General features: G+C 37.0%; 1 long non-coding RNA gene across 1 annotated transcript; it reads left to right on the plus strand.

Annotated features, from left to right (window-relative positions):
* Positions 1-5,771: 5,771 nt before the first annotated feature.
* Positions 5,772-15,713, plus strand: LOC147826367 (uncharacterized). Its single transcript, XR_015439504.1, has 3 exons — positions 5,772-5,964; positions 14,537-14,721; positions 15,095-15,713. It is a non-coding gene; the product is annotated as an uncharacterized LOC147826367 (long non-coding RNA).
* Positions 15,714-21,601: the final 5,888 nt, after the last annotated feature.

Raw genomic sequence — 21,601 nt, forward strand, 5'->3', positions numbered from 1 at the left:
TGTAGAACATTTAGCAGCATCCCGAGACTCTTCCCCTAGATACTTGTAGAACAACACCTGCCCCAAATACATCAGAAAAAGTTGTGACAATTAATATATTCCCAGACACCACACAGTATCCCCTAAGGTATGAAAGTGTCCTCAGTGGAGAACCACTGAGAATGAGACCACTACTTGAGAGTATATTCATCATTTTTCATGGCTCCTGCAAGGGCTCCTAGATTGTGTTATAGTAGAGATTTTATGAAATCAGTCTAGTACCATATTTAAATGTTTGCTTATCATTGTAAACTACTTTTAAGAATTGTGTTGTTTGTAGTGCTAGGATGGAGCTACACCCCCGGCCCTTCCTTCCTTCCCTTTTCTTACTGCTGTCTTGGGAGAACCTTTCAACATAGTGTTAGGCTGTCTTTAACACTTCTAACACTTTTTAATCTCTCTACTTTTAAAATAGAGATCAGATCCTAGGATATCATAACATATCTCCAACCAATACTATCTAGCCAGAATTTGCTGTCAGTATGTATGTATTTTAATTACCTTCCTGGTAATACTGAGATTCTGCCCATTAATGGGAATAATATAAAGATTTTCTTTTTAGATAAATTTACTTCCATTAAAAAGGAAAATGGCTTTAAAGAGTATTATGTAAAAAGGATACAGATGGCATATAAATTATCAAAATTCTTTAAAGTGGGGTCTGGGGAAGTAGCTCAGTGGTACAGTGCTTGCTTGGTATGTGTGAAGTTCCTGGATTTCTTTCCCAGTATCACAAAAGGGAGGAATGATATTCTTACTATGGAAGGCAATGTTAGCTAATGTCATTATGGGAGTCAATGTTATCTAACATTGTGTATGACTGAAAATAATCTGCAAACAACCAGGCCACTATTTCCCCTTCTGGGGGACGCTCTCTTAATTTATACGTAGATTTATCTGATTTGTGTGGGAACAGTTGGTTACCACACTCATTACTCTATTGAGGACAGGTACAATCGGCATCTTCTCATAGTGTTTGGCCAGAAAGGATGTTCATCAGCGTCTTGTCTGTTGTGCAAGCTCTGTCCCACTAGCTGTCCCATGGACTTTAGAGCATGATGAGCTGCCGTGTGACCCTTGGACTGTGGTAATACCTGTGCCTCCTCAACAGGTCATCATGTATGAATGCTACACAATAAATGATGTAGCAGTCAGCATGCTTGGAAATAAGGCTTGGCTTTCTTGGAGACTGAATCGCTATGTTATTTAGTACTTTGCCTGTAAGTCAACACTTTCTCTCTCACTATAAAGCGGTGTTTGATTCTAAATTATCATGGTGGCAAGAACTCACAGGCAAACTCTTCCCTTAACAATTCTAATTTCATTTCCCAGGCTCAGAAGGTTCATGAAGTTCTACTAGGAGGACTTGTCTGATGGGCAGGGAAACACTCCATTTGATAAGGTTTACCATGTCCTGGTAACAGTCAATAAAATTCCTATTATGTACTCTATAACCTTTGACTTACTTGGAGGTATGTTGCGATGTTGTGCTTCAGCTACACAAAGGATCAGATCACACAGTGACCTCTATTTAACTGTTGCTGCAGATTTTGGGCAGTTGCATATAAGATATTATATGAAAGACTTACGAATTTCTCAGTGGCTTCCATAATTCCTTGTGCTGAGGCAATAAATGAATGAAACTAGAATTTACTGGAGGTGCTAATGAGGCAAGGACCCAGGACTTTCATATAGGTTGTCACTTGTTCAAGGACAAACAGCAAACAAGCTACAGAGAGATTTGAACCTGGGCAGTCTGACTCCCAAATTTGGGTCTACCACTGATGTAGAGAGCTGACAGTACTCTAAAGTAGCTGCCTGATGGTGAGAAAAAGGAGACTACACTTTGAGGTAATAGGAGGGGAAAAGAAAGCAAATGGTTAATCAAAGAGACAAGCCCCTGCATTCCCTGAGATAAGGAAGCAGGAAACATGGCAAACTGGAGGAAACTGGGTCAAATTGGATGAGACCAATAAACTCTGCCCTGTTTGGAGGTTGCCCCTTACTGCACTAGACATATTCCTGTGAGGGCCTCATTCCCCACCTTCAAAGTCCATGAAAACCACATAAATAAACTTTAGAACAGAGAAGTAAACACCTCTTAGATGCACAAACTTCATCCACCTACTCTGTGATTTCAGTCAGGTACACTGTACCTTAATTTCTCCTAGTACATATTTTCATGGTTATTTTAAACCACTGAAAATGATGGTCTCTAAAATTCCAATATGCTGCAGAGGTGATACAGGCTTAAAATCCATAACATAGCCTGAAGTTTTTCTTTTCTTTAGGGATGCCTGGTTTTTGCCTCTCCTCACCAATTTGTTTTCCTTTTCCAAGACAATCCAAGCAACTTAGAAGCAATTCTGCATTCAAGCTTTGATTTTCTATTCCCCAAACCCAGAGAAAAGGCAACTGGATCTCCAAATTCTATCTAAAACAAATTGCAAAAGAATGGGAAAAAATGATTGCCTCTAGAAGTAGGAGAGAGGTTGTGTGATTCGGAAAGAGATGTACTAAAAAATACACCTCAATTTTCAAAGTCTCTGAGGGTTCACTGGACTCAATCTGTACTTGGAGGCAAATTTCAGTCCTCTAGTTTCTTTCTGCTTTCAATACCTAGCATAATTGGCCTTCTATTTTGCTCGGGTTCTGCACCCACAGATTTCCTGTAGATAAAAAAAACATTTGAAAAGATGGTGTTTGTACTGAACATGTACATACTTTTCCATGTCATTAGTTCCTTCACAAGTCAGCATAACAACCATGGCATTTACATTGTATTAGGTATTTTAAGTCATCTACAGACAACTTAAAAGTATATAGGAGGAAGTACATGTTTATATTTAAATATTGCACCATTTTACCATTTTATATAAGGGACTTCAGCACCCACAGATCTCAGTATCCATAGTGGATTGTGAAATGAACCTCCTACAAATACTAGAGGAAGACTGTAATTAGCTACAGAAGACAAAGGGGAAAAATATTTTTCTTAAATTGAATAGCATTTCCAGTACACCTTTAAATTAAAAAAGATAAATTTGGTATCTTGGACATTGCAGTGTTCCCAGCACGTGAAGAAGTGGTTCTGTTTTCATTGAATATGGGTCTTTTCACTGGTCTGATAACCTGTCCTGGGATATTGTGCTGTAATTCTGAGCTTTTCCAGGAAATGGTTTGGCTCAGCATCCAAGTTTCTGCAAACCAAGCCAGACTGAGTCATTGATTCCAAATGTGAAGGTTTTCTAAAGGGCCTTGCTCTCTTAGCAAACTACAAAGTAGAAGCTTATTTTAATTGCCATTCTACTCCATTCTCGTGTCTTATATCTTCTTAGACGTTCCTCTGCTTATTTCTCTGACTGGAGTATTAGAACAGCCAGAGGATAGAACCAATAGTGGTATGAGTTTACAAAATGGTTCTTTTTATTTGTTTTATTTTCTTGGGCCTGGATACTTTCTGTGCTTCCTTGAGTTGGAGGGTACATGTGACCAACCTCTGACCAATGGAATGTGTGCAGAAGGGAGGTCCTTAATTACCATGACTTTTCTAGGCATATGACAATTAGCTACTTCTCAATAGTTGTAGGCTACTAGGAAATACAGAACCAAGATTTATTACAGTAGCATTAAAATTAAAGAAACAAAGCATGAGTTGGAACACTTCAATAGGTAGTGTTCATAAATTTTAACATGTGGTTATTATGGCATGTACTAGGCATAGTCTGAATAATCCTCCTCTCAAATGTGTCTACATTGGAATCCACAGAACATGTGAATATGTTGCCTTACATAGTAAAAGCACTTTGCAAAGGTGATTAACTTAAGAACCTTGAGATTTTCCTGGATACTTAGATTGGGTAATTGCAACCACAAGAGTCTTTATAACAGGGAGACAGGAGTATGTAACTAAGAATATTTAGTATGAATATTTGCATGATATAGTTTAAGATTTGATCAGCCACTCATTACTGGCTTTAAACATGGGAGAAGGGGTTATTTTAGAAGCTTAAAAAGGTAAAGAAAAGAAATTTCTCCCTAGAGCCTTTAGAACCTTCAGTGAAACTGATTTCTCACCTCCAGAACTGTAAGATAGTAAATTCACATTGTTCTAAGGCACTAAATTTGTGATAATATGTTATAGATGCAGTAGAAAAGTAATATATAGGCTTTTTGTTTTTTTCCCCAGTCCTCTTTTATATTCTCCCTTATATTGCTGTCTAAGCCAACTGGGGTAAAAATGAGATTGTCTTGTGAATAATAATAACAACAGATAATATGTACTGAGTGATAACCATGGGCCTCCTGTTACATCTGCTATTGTCCAATGGTTAAATTGTTTATTATTATTATTAATTTTTTGGTGCTGGGGATAGAACTCGGGACCTTGTGGTTGTGAGGCAGGTGGTGGCACCATTGAGCTAAATCCCCAGCCCATGTTATTTATTATTTAAAAAGCCACAAGATAGGTTTTATTGTATATTTTCTGTCTCTGGATAATGAGATTCTTAGAAAGGTTAAGTATACTAAGTTTTTATAGCTTATGATTGATATATATGTAAGTGGTTCATCATTGTACATCTTATACTATGTTCCAAATACTGTTAAAATCTGATTTAGAAAACTTTTAGCATAAATAAAATAATAAACACCATTTAAAAATACTGCATTTATAATATGTATTCAGACTTTCCTAGGCAAAACAGGCACATTTTATGTGTACTACAACTTAAAAATGGACCAAGAAATCAGGTCAAATTTGTAGAGGCCTTTGTATCTAGCATCACAGCTGCACTATGTAAAATAAGCACAGTAACAAAACAAAGCAACTTAATACGAGTTTCCTTCATTGTATTATAATAGCTTGTAATGGACTGAAATTATATAGAGTACTTATATTTTTTCATACAACTTATTAGGTCATTTTCAGTAATCTTATTTTATTCAAGGAACTGTTCAGATTTAACCAGCTTGAAAATCACTTAGATGATTGAGCTGTTGTAGGGGACTATAGGGAGTTTTAGTTTTCTAAAACAGAGATGTCTGCTCATATGTTCAGAAGAAGGTGGAAAGCCTGGTCTATTTCCTAATATAACTCACTCTGCTCATTTCACAGGGACATCTAAATGTTCAAGAGGAAACTCCCAAGTCATCATGTGTGTGTCTTTAGATTCTTAAATTCCCTGAATCTGGGCTTCTTCATTTATAGAGGAGAAAACATTCCTTGACCTGTCTGTCCAGCAGAGTTATTGGAGACTGAACCAGACCAGTTCATATGTGTGAATATACTTAGAAAATGAATTCCTATGGAAATAAAAAAGAATTTTTGTCCAACTTTACTCATAATAAAAACCACAGATATTTAGCTACTAAAATACGAATCATTTGAAATAGCAATGTGAAGTGCTTAAGAAAAAGGAAACTTTCATGAAAACTTTGGTTTTGCAACCATTTGGTTTAAGAAGGTGGAGATAGATATTCTGTTTGCCGAGAGCCTGGGAGGGAGAAGCAATATAAAGCTGCTTAAGCTCTCGCTAGGCCTTTATTTACATCTGGCTCACCTTTGTGCTATGCTGGATTTCTTGGTTATATCCAGGTTTTGAGATAAGGAAAAGCCTGGATGATTACATCCCCTTTAACATGCTTGCTGTCTTCTACCAATATCAATATGTATTAAAAATATCGCACGCACTCCTTCCAGTAACCCCTGGAACTGAGTCAGAGGACAAAATTCCTCTCAGCCACTCTGAGCCGATTGCCAGCATCTGCTCAGGGGAAGATAATGGCAGAACTTGCAGGTTCTGGAGGAAGCTGGGAACAATGAAATAGGGCTTGGAGTTCTTCCCCAATAACTGGACCCTGACATAAGACAACACTGAGTGAATGTCTATTAAATGCAAATGAAGACAGAGGCAATTATCTGAGGTAAGTGTACAAAATAGAAACAAGGGGTAAAGTAGTCACTGCAAGTAGGAGAAAGAAAATAAAAGAAGAGAAAGGAGAAATTACTACAGAAACTGCCCCACACTTACAGTAGTTACCACTCTCATGTAGTGAATTAATGAGTAAAAACTATCCAGGCAGTAATATCAAATGTTGAATGTAATTTAAAAGCCTATGAGACAATAAAGATGGCGATTTACTAGAAACCTGAATTTTTATTCCAAACTTAATTAGATTAAGCCAGATTGCCTGGTGTAAATCCTGGCTCCATCACCTATCGACTGTGTCACTTTAGTCATATTCTTTATCTTCTGTATTTCAGCTCCCTCATTTGTAAAATTGGGATAACAGTAGTTCTACTCTAAAGATACTGTGAATATTGAATGAGTTAACATATGTGAAAGCTTATAATAGTGTCTGGAATTTATTACTTATCGTAGTAGGCTAATAATGGCTCTCCAATATATATCTATATCTAATCCCTGTGTAATAATTTGTGTGTCAATGTAGCTGGGCCACAGTGCCCAGATATTTGGTCAAAAATTACTCTGTGTGTTTCTGTGAAAGTGTTTTGTTGGATGAAATTATTATTTAAATAGGTGGATTTTGAGTAGAGCGGAATAACTCCCATAATGCGGATGAGCATCTCCAATCCACTAGAGGTCTTAACAGAACAAACAATGAACTCCCCACTGAGCACAAGGAATTCTGCAGACACTAAATTTGCACTTGGACTTGGACTCCTCTTCTCAGGATTTCCAGCCCGCTTGTGTCCGCTATCAGATTTTGGATTCTGTAAGCCTCTGCTTGCATAAACCTATTCTTCACTTATTAGCCTTAAAACCTCAAACAGTATAACAGAGTACAGAAGTTGGAAGCAAGCAGTAAATTTTCTGAGTATTCTTGTCCATATTTATCCATTAATATTTTCACATATTGCTCCACAGATTCTCACTTAGAGAATCACTCTAAACATTTATTTTCATTATAGATCTAAATGGAGATAATTTTCCCTCTATTTACTCCATGGAGATTGATACCCCCAAATTACCTTGCTCTTCCTTGGTGTGTGTGGGGGATTGTAACTCTACTCTGAGCCATAAAACTCTTTCCTAACCCCTAGAGTTTCCGAGAAAGTGGGTTGAGAGCACCATGATACCAGGAGAGAGCATCACCGGCCTTTGCATTTTTAAGGCCAAAGGAAAAGCTATTCAGTCCCGTGAGTTTTGGGGCTTAGGTCCAAAATTTCCAGACAAAGCTTGTGTTTATTTTTTATCCTGATTTTGCTAATGGCTTCAGATAGCATGGTATATACTTCTGAAGGGGTCGCTTCAGCCTAGCATCATTCTAATATCTAGAGCAATATATGAAACAGAGGACCCAGCTGGACACAAGTTTTCTGATAAAACCATCCAGGCCAGTCACTGCAATTGTTTTACCTCTCTTCACTAAACACTCTAGGATGGGGTATCTTAACCTCTAATCATCTGTACAGCCCTTCCTTATTATTTCTATATCTGTGTACCTCCTGGATTATTATTCCTTGAATAAGCTCACTACTAATTACACAAGCACTACAGAACACAAACTTTCCACAGTGGATATATACAGGGGAATATGTGGCAGAAGGGATTGGAAACTCTTGTTTCTACTTACTACTAATGATATGAGCAGCTAGTCAAGATGAAACATCAGGTTCCATTCATCAGCCCCAAGCTCTTTTTATCCCAACTCCCCAGAAGAGAAGAGCTCTTTTGCTATCCTTTGGAGGGCAGGAGGACTGAATTATTTCCTTACCAGGTTATAGAAGACAAAAGGACAAGACGGCCTTGAAATGATAATGACTACAAATCCAACTACTCCAAAGCATCTGCAGACACTCAGGTCAAGGATCCAAGGCATGAAGCCTTCTTGGTTCAGTCACAGTGGCATGAGGCAGGCAAGGAGGGTAGAACTGGGTTGTTCAAGAAATCTCAAAAAGTCATTAATAGCTGCTTCTTTGCCTTGGCTCATTTTATTTTCTCACTTGGGAATCAAGGATTTGGGGCTCAGTCAGAAGTGTGCATGTGTGCCTATCCCTATTCAGTAGTTGGAATCCTGGAGATTTCTGCCAAATCTCAGCTGTGGATGGAGTCCTGTTAGAAGACTCTGGAAAGGAAACACACCCAGCTGTGGGGTCTATAGGTAGGCACACTTCTTTTTGTCAAGTTTCTTTAATAAGCTCCATATCTACGATGTAATCACATTTCAGGTTACTTTTAGCTGCTGTTGATTCTCTTATCAAGTGGCAAAACCCTGTCTGGGGCTTGCATCTCAGTGATTCATCTTTATGCTGGTTTCATACCCATTCCACTGTTTGTCTCCTCTGGACCGACTCTTCTTGGTGAAGTGGCAGAAAAGGGGGGGGGCGGTTACCACCTTGTTCCACTTAGGACTCAAAAGCATCTTCTGGGAAACGGAGCTGAGCTAGATTCACCCCAGTCTTTGGACATGATAATCACTGTCAGATAAGTCCTACATCTCTTTCTGCTTACCTGTTGGTGCCTCAATGCAACTTTCCTGTCCTAGAAACCATCCTCTAAGAAAGCACCCCTTCTGTGCTACTTTCTCTGGACAAATTTTATAGCTTTTGAATCATCAGACATGAAAATATTTTTTTAAATGTTAATAATTTGGTTCATGTATATTAAAAAAGTCAATATTAGTAAATGCCTTTTTCTCTGTGTCTCATCTAGACTGTGACATGAAATTCTATACTTGCAAGTCACACTCTGTGATACTCAAACAAGGAATAAATGGGGCCACATTGAAATAATTATGAGAAAATGCAAAAGTTATTCGAAAATTGGCACTGAACTTTATCTTCCAGTCTATTTTGCTTGTTTAATAAAGCATCTAAAGTAAGGAATTAAAAAATAATGATATGATAATGTCAGTTTATATCTAGTAGATCAACAATGGCCATAAATCTAAATTTAATTTTATATTTAATAAAACCCTCCACATTCCCTGCATTAGAGTCCAGGAAACTGATTTGCTCCATCCCAATTGCTTTTCCTGCACATTAAGCTGAATGCTGTATCTAATCATCTGCTTTGGTGCATTCCAGATATAGCTAACTTCAAAACTGCCTCAAAATCAGCCCAGTTGATAAATCTTGTTATCCTTTTTATATGATTTATGTTGATTCTGCTTTTTTACATTATTCTTAATTATCTTTGCTGCCTTGCAATTTTTAAGTTAGTTCACCTAAAAGGTACCAGTCACTGCTTGATTTAGCTCTGCTCTCCCATCTTTCATACTACATTTTAGCTTCAGAGAGCCACCACAGTTAGATTTCTATACTTTTCTTGTGTTTGTTTTTGTAAACTATTAAAAGTAACAAGCTTGCTCAGAGCCTCTTCCAGTGTGAGAGGTGAGCACTGCATTAAAGATGGTGGAATGTAGGGGAGCAGAGAATGGAGCAATGGATGGAGTACAGCTTTCAACTGAGTTTCTCTTGAAGGTTTTACAATAACTATAGGCCTGGAGTTCTGGTTGCACAGGTCTAATGCCAACATCCTCTTCCTTCCTCCATGGAACTGGAAAAAGGGTGTGGTTGGATTTAAAAGGTTCTTAGATATTTAATTCAGGTCCAACCCTTCCCCACACCATGATTTAATTCCAATCCCTTTTGAGTTGCTATCTTTTATTTCTTTTGCATTTGCTCCAGTATTAAATGACATCGTTTTCTCCTGGATCCTTCAAATCTGCACAGTGTGTCTAATCATCATCATCATATTCCATTAAACTCCCTGCCACCCAGTCCTCCCACTGCCAGCACTCAAATGATCTTTCTTCCTGTATCTTACTGCACCTGCTCTGCAATCCCCTGAAGGCAAAGTGATTTGGGTATCCTTAGCATTGTGCAAAATACAATGGGTTCTCAGTAAACATGTACTGAATAAAGAATGAATTTGTAAAATTAGGGAGTCAGGCCAGGTGACTTCTAACACTCTTTTTGATCTAACTATTTATTGGATTTTAAAAAATCTTTAATGTCTTAGGCCAGCCAAACTATACATATGAGATGGTTTCTAAGGGTAAAAGGTTCAGATTTGGGTGGCAAAGAATATATTCTTGGTCAGCTTAGTTTCTGCCATGCTTGTGCAAAGATGTTTGGTGTTCCTGAAGATAATGTGATCTACAGAAAGAAGCTAGAATCAAACAACACTGGCTTAAGCTCAGATTCTACTAGATTTTAATAGATGTGTGAGCTTCAGCAAGTCAATCTCTTTAACATGTTTTGAATCAGAATTTTAAAAAAAAGTTAAAAGAACAAATCAGAATAACAATGCTTGGAACCCAAGAATATTATAGGAATCAGTGCACTAATGGATGTAAAGAGCTGAGTACAGTCTTAAACAATAACGCATTGAATGAAACAAATATATTCTCATTATCCAGCTTACGCTTAAGAAACAACATGCTGCCTGTATATTACATACCTATAATTATAGCACTCTGGGAGACTGAAACAGGAGAATCACAAGTTCAAGCCTAACCCAGACAATTTAAAGATTTAGCAAGACCCTCTGTCAAAGTAAGAATAAAGGCTGGGGATGTAGCTCAGTGTGAAGCCCTGGGTTCAATTCTCAGTGAGGCATGCACACACACACACACACACACACACACAGGACAAAAAAAAACAACCAAGAAATCAACCAAACAACAATAAAAAAAATCCCCTACAACATATTGACCTGGTCTTGCTCCTGAATTATCTAGAAGTGAAGAGTGCAACTAACAGAATCAAACTCATAGTTAATTACTTGAAGCCACATTGCACCCAATTTCTATTGAAAGCTGCTTAAAACCACTGATCCTTACCCTTGTTCAGTGTAATGAGATAATGTAGAAATCCATTTGGTCTTGTCTAGTGTGAGAATATGTACAGTGAAGTTCACATACCTCATATTTTAGCACTTTACTATAGTGAGCCCTTAATTGGCCTGCCTTACTTCATCAACTGCTGGAATATTTTTCCTGGGGTTTACTTGGAAGAAGATCAGTCAGGTCTTTGTTCCTAGCTGAGCCTGCTGTGCAGTTCTCTGGGGACATGGCATGCATATGGGGCTCTAGTAAAGTTCAGGCTTCACGGGAACAGAAGGAGAATCTGCATCAGAGAACAGAGTGGGGAGTGCAAGGAAGAGTTGTGCATGTATTTCTTATAAAGCCTGTTTAGGTTTTTTGGCTTATAAAACATGTAACAAACATATTAGAAAGAAAGGGTCAGATGAGCATGAGATGGCCTAAGCCCAAATTTTGAAAAGAGCTAGTCAAGGAAGTATTTTGGATAGCTCAATTTTTTAAAAGTCTCTAACCAATTTCTTTTGGACTAACATTATTACTTTAAATATAATGACTTTTACTTTTAAATTTTATTTAATTTATTTTTTTGGTACCAGGGATCGAACTCAGGACCTTGCACGTTTGAGCCAGGTGGCGGCACCACTGAGCTAAGTCCCCAGCCCCTATATTTTTAAAAATCATAAAATATGACACAAAGAGAGGAAAATCAACTTAAGGGATTAATTTCTTCCACTGATCTGCCTTGGATAGATTAAATGAACTCCTGTAATAAAAATTTTAAATGTATGGTGAGTTTTTACATCATGTTAAGGAAAGAAAATTGTCCAGTAGGAGACACGGTTCAGTCACTAGGCAGCTGTGTTACCTAGAGCAAGTCATTTGACCTCTCTGGCTTCAATTTCTTCCCTATGTAATTGTATCATTAGACCAGATTAGCAGGGTTCAAATTATGCTTTTTTATGAAAATGCCAACAGTATTCAGACCCCCTTAGAAACACACACACATAATCAGAGCAGCCCCACATTATATGTTTAAACAGAAAAAAGGCTATGAAATGTATTGACTACAAGAATATGCTTTAGATTCAAATTAAGTTTGAATGTCCTTTTCACCACTCTAGTTGTGTAGTTATGTAAACCTGTTTCCACACCTGCAAACATATGTGATTATTAACAATGTATTAATGATCATAATTATTTTTATTAGCCACAGTCAGAGGGGTATCTTGGGAGTTTATAGAAGTAATGCAAAGTGCTTGTTATAGTATGTGGCACACAGTGTCTACTTAATAATGTTTTTGTATTTGCAGATAAGATTCTGAAACCTGGAAATGGAAACCTGGAAATGGTTTGAAAATCAATGCAGTAATCTTTAAAATGTCTTCTGATTTTAAACTTTCTTTTCTACAAAGCCTTGTGACACAACGGAAAGGAACCACTGATTGATGGGATTTCACGGACCCTGGCTTCAAATGAAGCTTGTTTTCCAAGCAGGCATTGTGCTAAATTTTATTCCTGAATATACCTATCACCCCTATCCATCTGTCTATCAATTATCAGGCTTATTGATGTAAAATTCACCTGCAGTAACATTCACTGTTTTTGGTGTATAGCTCTATGACTTTTGAGAAGTACATACAACCACACTGCCACCATCACAATCAAGATACAGTGCCATCATTCCAAACCTTGCTCTCTTGCCCTTCAAAGTCATCTCCTCATACTCTCCAGTCTCTGGCAACCACTGACGGTTCCTGTCTCGACAGTTTTCCTTCTCTGGAAAGTCATGCAAATGGAATGGCCAGCACACAGACTTTTCAGCATGCCTTCTCCATCTTTTTTCCTTTCAGAGTCATCCATGTTATGCACATATGCATTCTTTACATTACTAAATAATACTGTGTTATGTGACTATACCAGTTTATTCACTAGTTGATAAATTATGAAAAAAGTTGCAATAAACATTTGAGTGGTATATGTTCAAGTACCCAGAAGTGAGATAAGAGCTGGGGTGTGGCTCAGTGTAGATCACATGCTTTGCATACACAAGTAACTAGGTTCAACCCCCACCACCAAAATCTAAAACAAAACACTTACAACAGAATAAAAAAGAAAACCCCACATAAAAACCCCATGAATATATAGGAATATATAGCTGGGTTGTATAGGGGATGTTTCTAACTTTGTTAGACAGTGCTCCGTTTTGTATTCCCGAGTAGCTGCACCATTTCACACTCTTGTCAGAATTTTAGGTGAGTTCTAATTATTCCGTGTCTTAATTTGCTATGGCATTATATAAATGGCCACAAACTTGGCAGCTTAAGCTTATAATCTTTAGCTCTGGAGTTCACATTACGAAATGGGTTTCACAGGCCCAAATGAAGGTGTCTGCATTCCTTTCTGTCCCCTCTCTAGGGGACAATCTGTTTCCTTGCTTTTTCAGCTTCTTGGGCTCCTATGTTCCTCTCCCCTCTCTTATCTCCAAAGCTAGTAGTGGCTAGTTAAGTGTTTCTTATTAAGCATCACTTTGATTTTGAATCTTTTTCTTCACTTTTTCAAACTTAAAGGATCTTTCTGAATATACTGGCTACTTGGGTAATCCAGGTTAATCTTTTAAAGCCAAATGATTAACAAATTTATTTATTTTTCCCTCACATCATGTAACATACCATATTTAAATTTCCTGGAAATTATGATGTAGATATCTGTGGGGAACCATTATTTCACCTACCACCATCTGCAACCTCACAAGCACGTGCTGTTGTCTATCAAAAATTTTTAAAAATCATTCATATGGTCATTTATATGGTTTTAATTTGCATTTCCCTAATGAGTAATTATATTGAACATCTTTTCATGTATACTTCTTCACCAATTTATATCTTTTTTGGTTTTGGAATGTTTGTTCAAATCTATTATCCATTTATAAAGCTGGATTGTTTTTCTTATTAGCGTTTGAGAGGTCTTTAAATATTCTGTAGTCCTTTACCAGATATGTATTTTGCTAAGATTTTCTGAAAATCTATGGCTTTTCTTTTCATTTTTAAGTGTTTTTGAAGATAATTTCATTTTTAAGTGTTTTGGAGAAAATACTTGTATTTTTGTAAAGTAGATTATTACTTTTTATGATTTATCATTTTTGTGCCCTGAGAACTCTGCCTAACCCAAAGTCGAAAAGATTTCTCTATGTTTTCTGTCAGAAATCTTGAAGTTTTAGATTTATATTTGGGTTGGTTATTCCTTTTGCATTTTTAATATGTACACAGATGTTAAGTTATTCTGGCATATTTTGTTAAAATCAATTCATTTAATTTTTGCCTTTATATTATTTCTCTTATTTATGAAAATTCTTGAAGGAAAAATTTTCAGTTGTACTGGGTCTTTATTACCTCAGAACTTTCCTCCCATTTTTGATTTTTCATTACTTATGTGGTAATGATAATATGCTCTTGATAAAATTGAAACATTTGTTCATTACAGATCAGCTTAGAATTATACCAAGATGATCAATATGCACCCTTAGATTTATGATGAATAATTGATTTCTTACTGCTGTAGTACAGCCCAAATAATTTGATTATGTATTTAGCTAATAATGGAAACTCATTAGCAGAATTCTATTTCATGCTTGTTTGCACCTGCGAATAATTTCTTCTTTTTTAAGGACTGTTTCATTTGGTCTGTCTGATGTAATTTTGCTCAGGAACACCACATTGATGGTCACCACTCAACCACACCTACATAGTATGATGAGCTCTCAATCACCCCTCACTTGGTCCAATGACCATGTCATATGATCCCAGTAGCTTCATTGACAGTGATGATTTGCAGTCCCATATCATTTGTGAGAAATATTGGCTCTGAGTGGCTGGAGGAAATTTACTTAAGGTGAGATTAAAAGCATGAGAGGCTGGATATTCTTGAAATCATGTGTATATAGCATACTTTTGACACTTACTGTTCATGAACATTCAATTTAAGTAACTTATTTATGTAGGGTGAATAGAGGGAAGAAGACCTTAAATGCCTACTAATTTGGAAATCACCAGAAATAGTCTTTTACACTAGAAACCAAAAATGATTGCCTCAACCTGAAATAATATTGGCTTACCCAGATCACAGACTGTGCTTTTGGTTTGAATATGAGATTCCAAAGTTCTTGAATTAGCTTAAAGTTGTATTTTAATAGGGATGGGTATAAGAACTGATTTAGCCAATGGTGAGGTGAATGACTGTACTTTTCTTCTTGCATTACTTACAGGTTTCCATGGTCCTTTAGAGAAGCAAGAAATGACCCAGAATTTGTGTTTTGAGATACTTTATTGGCTACCTGGAAGTAGAATCAGTCACTGACCTACAGATCCAAAATTCCTGATGTGAAAAGAAATAAGAAAATGGCCCACAAAACTCTAAAAATAATAAACATTTTCAACTATCTCCTCTAGGAGATTTATTTTTGCCAAACGTGTTTGAACATGAAATGCTTATATTCTTAGCCTGTCCAGTAATGGCCTATGGGACAGGATTCTGTGGGACACCACTTTGGGAAATGTTGACCAGAATGCTGAGAGCTAGAAAGGTGCTTAGAGGCCATTCCATTTATGCTACTGACTATCTGAACATCTTAGCATTTTCTTCCACTCCTATAACTTTGATGAATTTCATTTTCTTCCATCTTGCTATTATTTGAATGTTTGCAAGTAATTGGGGTAGGTCAGCTGCATTTTATAGCATCCATTTCACCCATGTGTGAAAATGGTTTCAGGCCTCACCTTACTTTAATATTGTGAAGATACATTGTACTTGTAAATCCTTAGTAAAATATACAAACAGTCCCTCTGATTTCTGTGTAACTGGTGAGTGCTCCTTCCTATTTTGTGGCCCTGATGTTCTTTATCTTCTCTCATCTTGTTATCCATAAGTAATAGAAATTATTTACACTTCAAAATGAACATATTAGGGTGTATTTGGGGCCCTATCAGAGAGGTGAGGAAAGTGGGAAGTGTCCTGGGATGAAGCCTTTCCTTCATTGCTAATCTTGGAGGCAAGTGATGCTCAAGATATAGTTATTCCAGATTTGGTATCTGGAACCAAGGGGACTTTGTGGAATGTATGGTCCCAGGTGCTTTTAGCTTCCTTGGGAATTTCATTTTCTGTGATTTGAGGAAACATTTTAATTCACTTACATGACTTCAGACAGAGAACGACAGAAGGATCTGTAATGGTCAGTGTAATCCTCATCAATGCTTTCATTTTAAAGGAAGAACCCTTGAGTCTCAAAGAGGTGACATGAATTATTCAAGAGTTATAAAACTAGGAAAGTTGGTGGGAGAGTAGATGATTCTATGAACTGGTGAGTACCAACATTATTTTCCTCAGATTTGAGCACAACAGGATGAGAAAAATATAGGCAACCCTCATTGTCCAGCAAAGGGACTTAAATCATATCATGTCATAATTGAAGACAATACTGATACTTGACCTAGGCAAAGAGGGCCTCATATGTGGAGGATAGGAAGACTGGAGAAGAGGCTAACCTAAAACAGAGGGTACAAACCTGGCTACCAGAGTCATGTGAGGCAGAATATAGTAGAGGGATGCAGCGAGAGAAGATTGGTCAAGAGAAAGGACAGGACATGCTGATCCCGAGCTCTCTTCCATCCTGCAAATGTAGGAGAATGGAAAAAAACCATTGGTCCTATGGTGATAACACTGCTGAGAACTCTCTGTCTCTGGGGAGCAGCCATGCAGATGAGGCTGGTTTCATAAGACAGTTACACAGAACCCTATGTTTTGATGTATCCAGAATTTGGTTTAATATTCTATCATTACCATCTTGAAATTCTTAGGCATTTTTGTACCTCCCAAAATCCCCACCTATGAGCACGTAAGGCTTTGGGAGGACATCTAGATACAAGCCATAACACCATCTTATTCTTTGTTCTGTTTAACCCCAAATGAAATAGCAGAATTTCAGGTTATCTTTCGAGTGTGAACTTCTAGTGGAAAATTTTCAGTGGCTCTAGTTAAGAATGACACAGAACCTCAGCTTTCTCCGGCTGAGATGAGAGAACAGAGCAACATCTTTCTAAAATCAACAAAGGAAGAACAGGCATGGAGACTTGTAACTTCTATTCTTTAATTTAAGTGTCAAATTTGCAAAAGAGGAATACGCCCTTAGGAATTCCTCTTTGATTTGGATGATTTTAAGCCTGGCTCAAGAATTAGGCACAGGAGCAATTAGTAATATGAGTCATGGTACAGAGTGAAATCCCTTTGGTGAGGGAATGACATTTTTCGTTTCCAGAGCATTTGGCAGCTCAAACAAAACTGCCTACTGCCTCTGAGGCTGTCTCCTCCTGGGAGATGATATATTGATGTCTGATTGTATCTTTGGTTGTCACAGGCTCACGCTTTAAAGATAAAACTTAAAAACAAATATCAACTCATTATGGGAAGAGGAAATTATATAAGTTCTAATTTACTTACTGAATAACATATTGCTAAAATAGTCTGTTTGCATTACATGTGATAGCTTCTTCTGTTAGGGACAATCTTACTATTTTTTACATGTCCAGGACATCATTCAAAAGGAGTCAGATAAAACCTGTGGATCAGGTTGTGTGGTTTTGTTTTTAATAACTTTTCCTCCTTTGTGTTAACAAAAATTATCTTTATGGTCCCCTGGAGAGTTACTAACCCGGACATAAGTTGTTTTGCTTTGTTTCACAGCCTCAAGGAATGTTCTAAGAAATATTTTGACAGGATACCATACAAGTGACAATATTCAGCCAAAGGGAACAACGGTTCGGTTTTTGTCTGGAACATTTCAGATGGCAACTTGAGAGGTGCTGTAGTATGCTCCTGTGGTAAATTCAAGCTCAGATTTTCCTCAAATTTTCCAATTTGAATGATTGAGTGGATGCTTGCATGTTTAAGACTGCTCTTGGGGTTATGCTGAGGAATTGCCCATACACCTAACACAACGCTTCCCTAACACAAAGCTTAGAAGAATCATTACCTTAAAGGCTCCTGTGGCAACTGCCAAATTCTTTGTGCCTGGCAACTGTTTCCTGTGAAGAATGCTTATCAATACGACACAGGTGAATTGAGATAGGCTGTATTCCTTCCTCCAAAATAGTGTATATTTTTCTGTCTCTGCTTCTCTTGTTTCATGATACACAGTAAGAGATAAAAGAATAAGTAGGCAACAGAATCTACTGCTTTGGCCTGTACATTTGACACTGAAATAACCACACATTTTTTTTTTCATCTTCGAAATGCTGCAGGGACAGATATTGATTCATGTTGTTCAGTGTATAAATTCTCATTAAACTATTTCAGAATTATATGCTTAAAAATATCTAACACTCCTTTGCACAGCTGTCAGAAAACTGTAGAATATTGCATTTCCCTTTTTTGCTTTGGTTGTCAAGAAGGTCAAAAGGTGTTATGTCCTCTGTCTTAGCATATTTCTTTAACATCAGATTTCTGTAGTTTTAAATTTATTCATCCATCTTTGTTTTACTGATTTACTCTTTATTTCATCTTCATTTTTAATGATTCTTTGAGATGCATACCTTTTAATATAAGCAGCAAAGAATAAGCACATAAAAACTGTGAAACTGTTTATTCTACTTGTAAAATATTTAACATGATGTATCTTTGGTCCTTTTACTTTTTTTTTTGTAGTAGAGATTGAACCCAGGGCTTTCACATTGAGCTACATCCCTAGCCCTTTTTTATTTTTATTTTGAGACAGGGTTTCAGCAAGTCACTAAGTTGCCCAGGCTGGGCTCGAACTTGAATTCTTTTTGACTCAGACTTCCAGCATGCCGGAGCTATGTGCTCCATGCCTTTTGAAAATTTTGTTTTGAGACAGGGTCTCACTGAGTTGCCCAGGCTGGTTTCAAACTTGCAATCTTCCTGCCTCAGCTTCCTGAGTACCTGGGATTATAGTGTGTGCCACCACACCTGGACGGGAAGTATTATTTTTAAGAGCATATTTGTCACCATTCTTTTGCACCCTTTGGGGAGTTCTAGGTATGTATGGTTCAAAAAAGATTCCTGGATGACACATATATGTCCAACTGCCTTCATCCAGATCTGAAAGCTTCTGGGGAAGAACAAGACTTTTAAATTTCAGCGTATGCAACATATGCTGATCTAGTAGATCTGTATGTAGTCCAGAAATGTGCAATTACATTTCTTCTTAAAATATTCACACAGCAGGTTTGAAACACCATTGTGAGGACTCTGAGAAGCAGTGATTAACCAAGGTTACAAACAAAACAAAATAACAACAAAAAATCCCAAGAAAATATGGCTTTGGGAATGGAGATTGATTCTACCTTTTAGTGCAAAATGTTGATGTCATAATACAATAGGATCCATTGCCATGGAATATTTTCTGACTTCGAATAACTGGAGGACAGATAACCTTGAGCCTGCTTTCTGCTCTGCCTGGCATCGTGTTGACCTTGAAGAATCTGCTTAACAGCTGTTCTGCCTCTCCTCATCTGTAAAATAAGTCAGTGTGCCTGTGTTCAAGGGACTCTTTCCACCCAGAAAAGACAATGATTTGTCAGCACCATCAGGGAGATGGCACATTTAGAAGCAGGAGAAATTTAAGTGCTGCCAGATAAGCAATGTACCATGAGAATGACAGAAAAAACCTTTTCTGTACAAAGTCAATATGGCCTGGTTTTCTGCCAGGAAGTACACATCCACCTTTGTTCCCTTGAATTATAAGTATGGAAAGGGATTCAGAAGTTGCGTAAATGGCTATTTCACCAACCAGCATTGGAAGTCAAATGTGACTATTAAATATTCACAATCAATAAGAAAAATCTATAGTGTTGATTGAGCTTAGAATAAGGGAGCAAGAATGAATGAGATCCTCAGGACCAAGATGATCAAGCTCTGAACTTTCCTCCTAGATCCATTCCACTCAGGGGTCACAGTTCTCCAATACTGAAGATTAAAATTATTTTACAGCAGTGACTACTTGAAATTAATGAGTTCATAATCCTGTGTCTCTTTTGAAAACAGTATGACCAAGACTAATTACCTCCAGGACTTTAAGAAAACCACTTTTTTTTTTTTTAACATAGACTCCTTTTTCCACTGACATCTCAAAGTACAACATTACATTTTAAACAGAAATGTAATTAAATTAGAACTTGTGCTTGAAAGCAATAGAGGCTGATAATAATTGCTTTTCAGATACTGCTGTAATTTGTGCTCCAAAGATTTTATTTCAAAGCATCAAAGACAGTTTAGGAGGCTCATTCTATCTGGACTTGAGCTGCTTTGATGAAGACATGATGTCTTCATGTGTCTAGGTTTATTTAAATTTAGTTAAACTGTTTTTTAATGATTATTTTAATCATTATAGTACTATGATGCTGTTTTATGGTCACTAGAAGATAAAATTCAAATTCTTTTTCTGCCTAGTGGTTGTAACCAAAAAACAACAAAAAAAGCATAAATCCTTGCTCACTAACTATGTGATAGGCCCTTGAAATTACCTAATAAAATCATCTCAATCATTTGATACCTATTATGCAGGGTAGGGTAGGGAGTTTGTTAATGAACATTTCAATACACCCCTCAGTTCTCCTCATGTTGTTTCTGTCTCCCAAAATGTCTACCTTTCTTGTTTTTTGTCCAATGAATAAAGTTCTTATTCTTCTAGTTCAAATGCCATTTCTTCCATGAAGTTTTCCTTGGTTACCATAAGAAGATTCAGTCATTCCAAACTCAGATCATAGACCTTAGCTTTCTCATCTATACAGTATGGTGAGCACAGGGCTATGGTGATGATAAAATGAGTCACAATATCTGGAAGTAAGAAAGGTGTTATTATTACTGTTAGGAGTCTTTCTGGGTTTGATCCACAGGGTGCTATCAGAAGCTGGCTGAAGACTGGAGTCAATAGAATAAAATTTCTACCTCTAAGTAGCAAATTTTAATTATCTACAGGATGCTACTTTGTGTCTGAAAGAAAGCATGGGGATTCTGAGGCAGACACATTACCTGACTATGTGACCTTGAGAAAGTTCCTTTACTTTTCTGGGCTTGAATTCTCTTTTGTGCAGAGCAAGCTTATCAAACTAAATTATTTTAAGATTACTTTTACTCTCAGTTTCCTGTGAGTATAATCGCAGGTGATGCAAACCTTAAAATTGTGCCCAAGGTAGGTACAGCATTAAAAGTAATTAATAACTTACCTAATCATGCCAACAGAGATCAGATTTCTCCTGTGCAATTAGTGTTCCTAACTTCACAAAGACAAAGCAGAGCAAAATTTCATTATCTTCCCACTCCATGCAAAGTTGATTAGTTGTGTAAAATATGCTTGGTAATTAATAATTGGAAGTAGAACTCTCCATCTTATTGTTATATCATCACTTTGATAAAATACTAGAGTCCCTCCCCTTTTGTAGGGAATATACTGAATTATATAAATGTGTGCTGGTTGGGTAGTAATGTTAGCAAAAAATTGCAGTGATAATGGCTCACATTTATTATAATCCTTATGATTATTAGGGTTAGGGTTAGAGTTAGCAGTAGGAATAATGTTAATATTGCTCATGTTTGCTCAACATTTACCATGTGTTAGACACTATACAGAGTGCTTCATATGGATTATATCACATGCACGATGAGACAGATGCTCTCTTTATCCCTTTCTCAGGAAACTGAGACTAAAGTTGATGAAATAACCTGACTAGGATTGCACAGCTTGTGTGGAGGAAATGGAATT

This window comes from Heterocephalus glaber, unplaced genomic scaffold, assembly GCF_053883595.1.
Source record: "Heterocephalus glaber isolate CG9 unplaced genomic scaffold, H.glaber_assembly_v1.0 deba00001472, whole genome shotgun sequence".
Taxonomy (NCBI): domain Eukaryota; kingdom Metazoa; phylum Chordata; class Mammalia; order Rodentia; family Bathyergidae; genus Heterocephalus; species Heterocephalus glaber.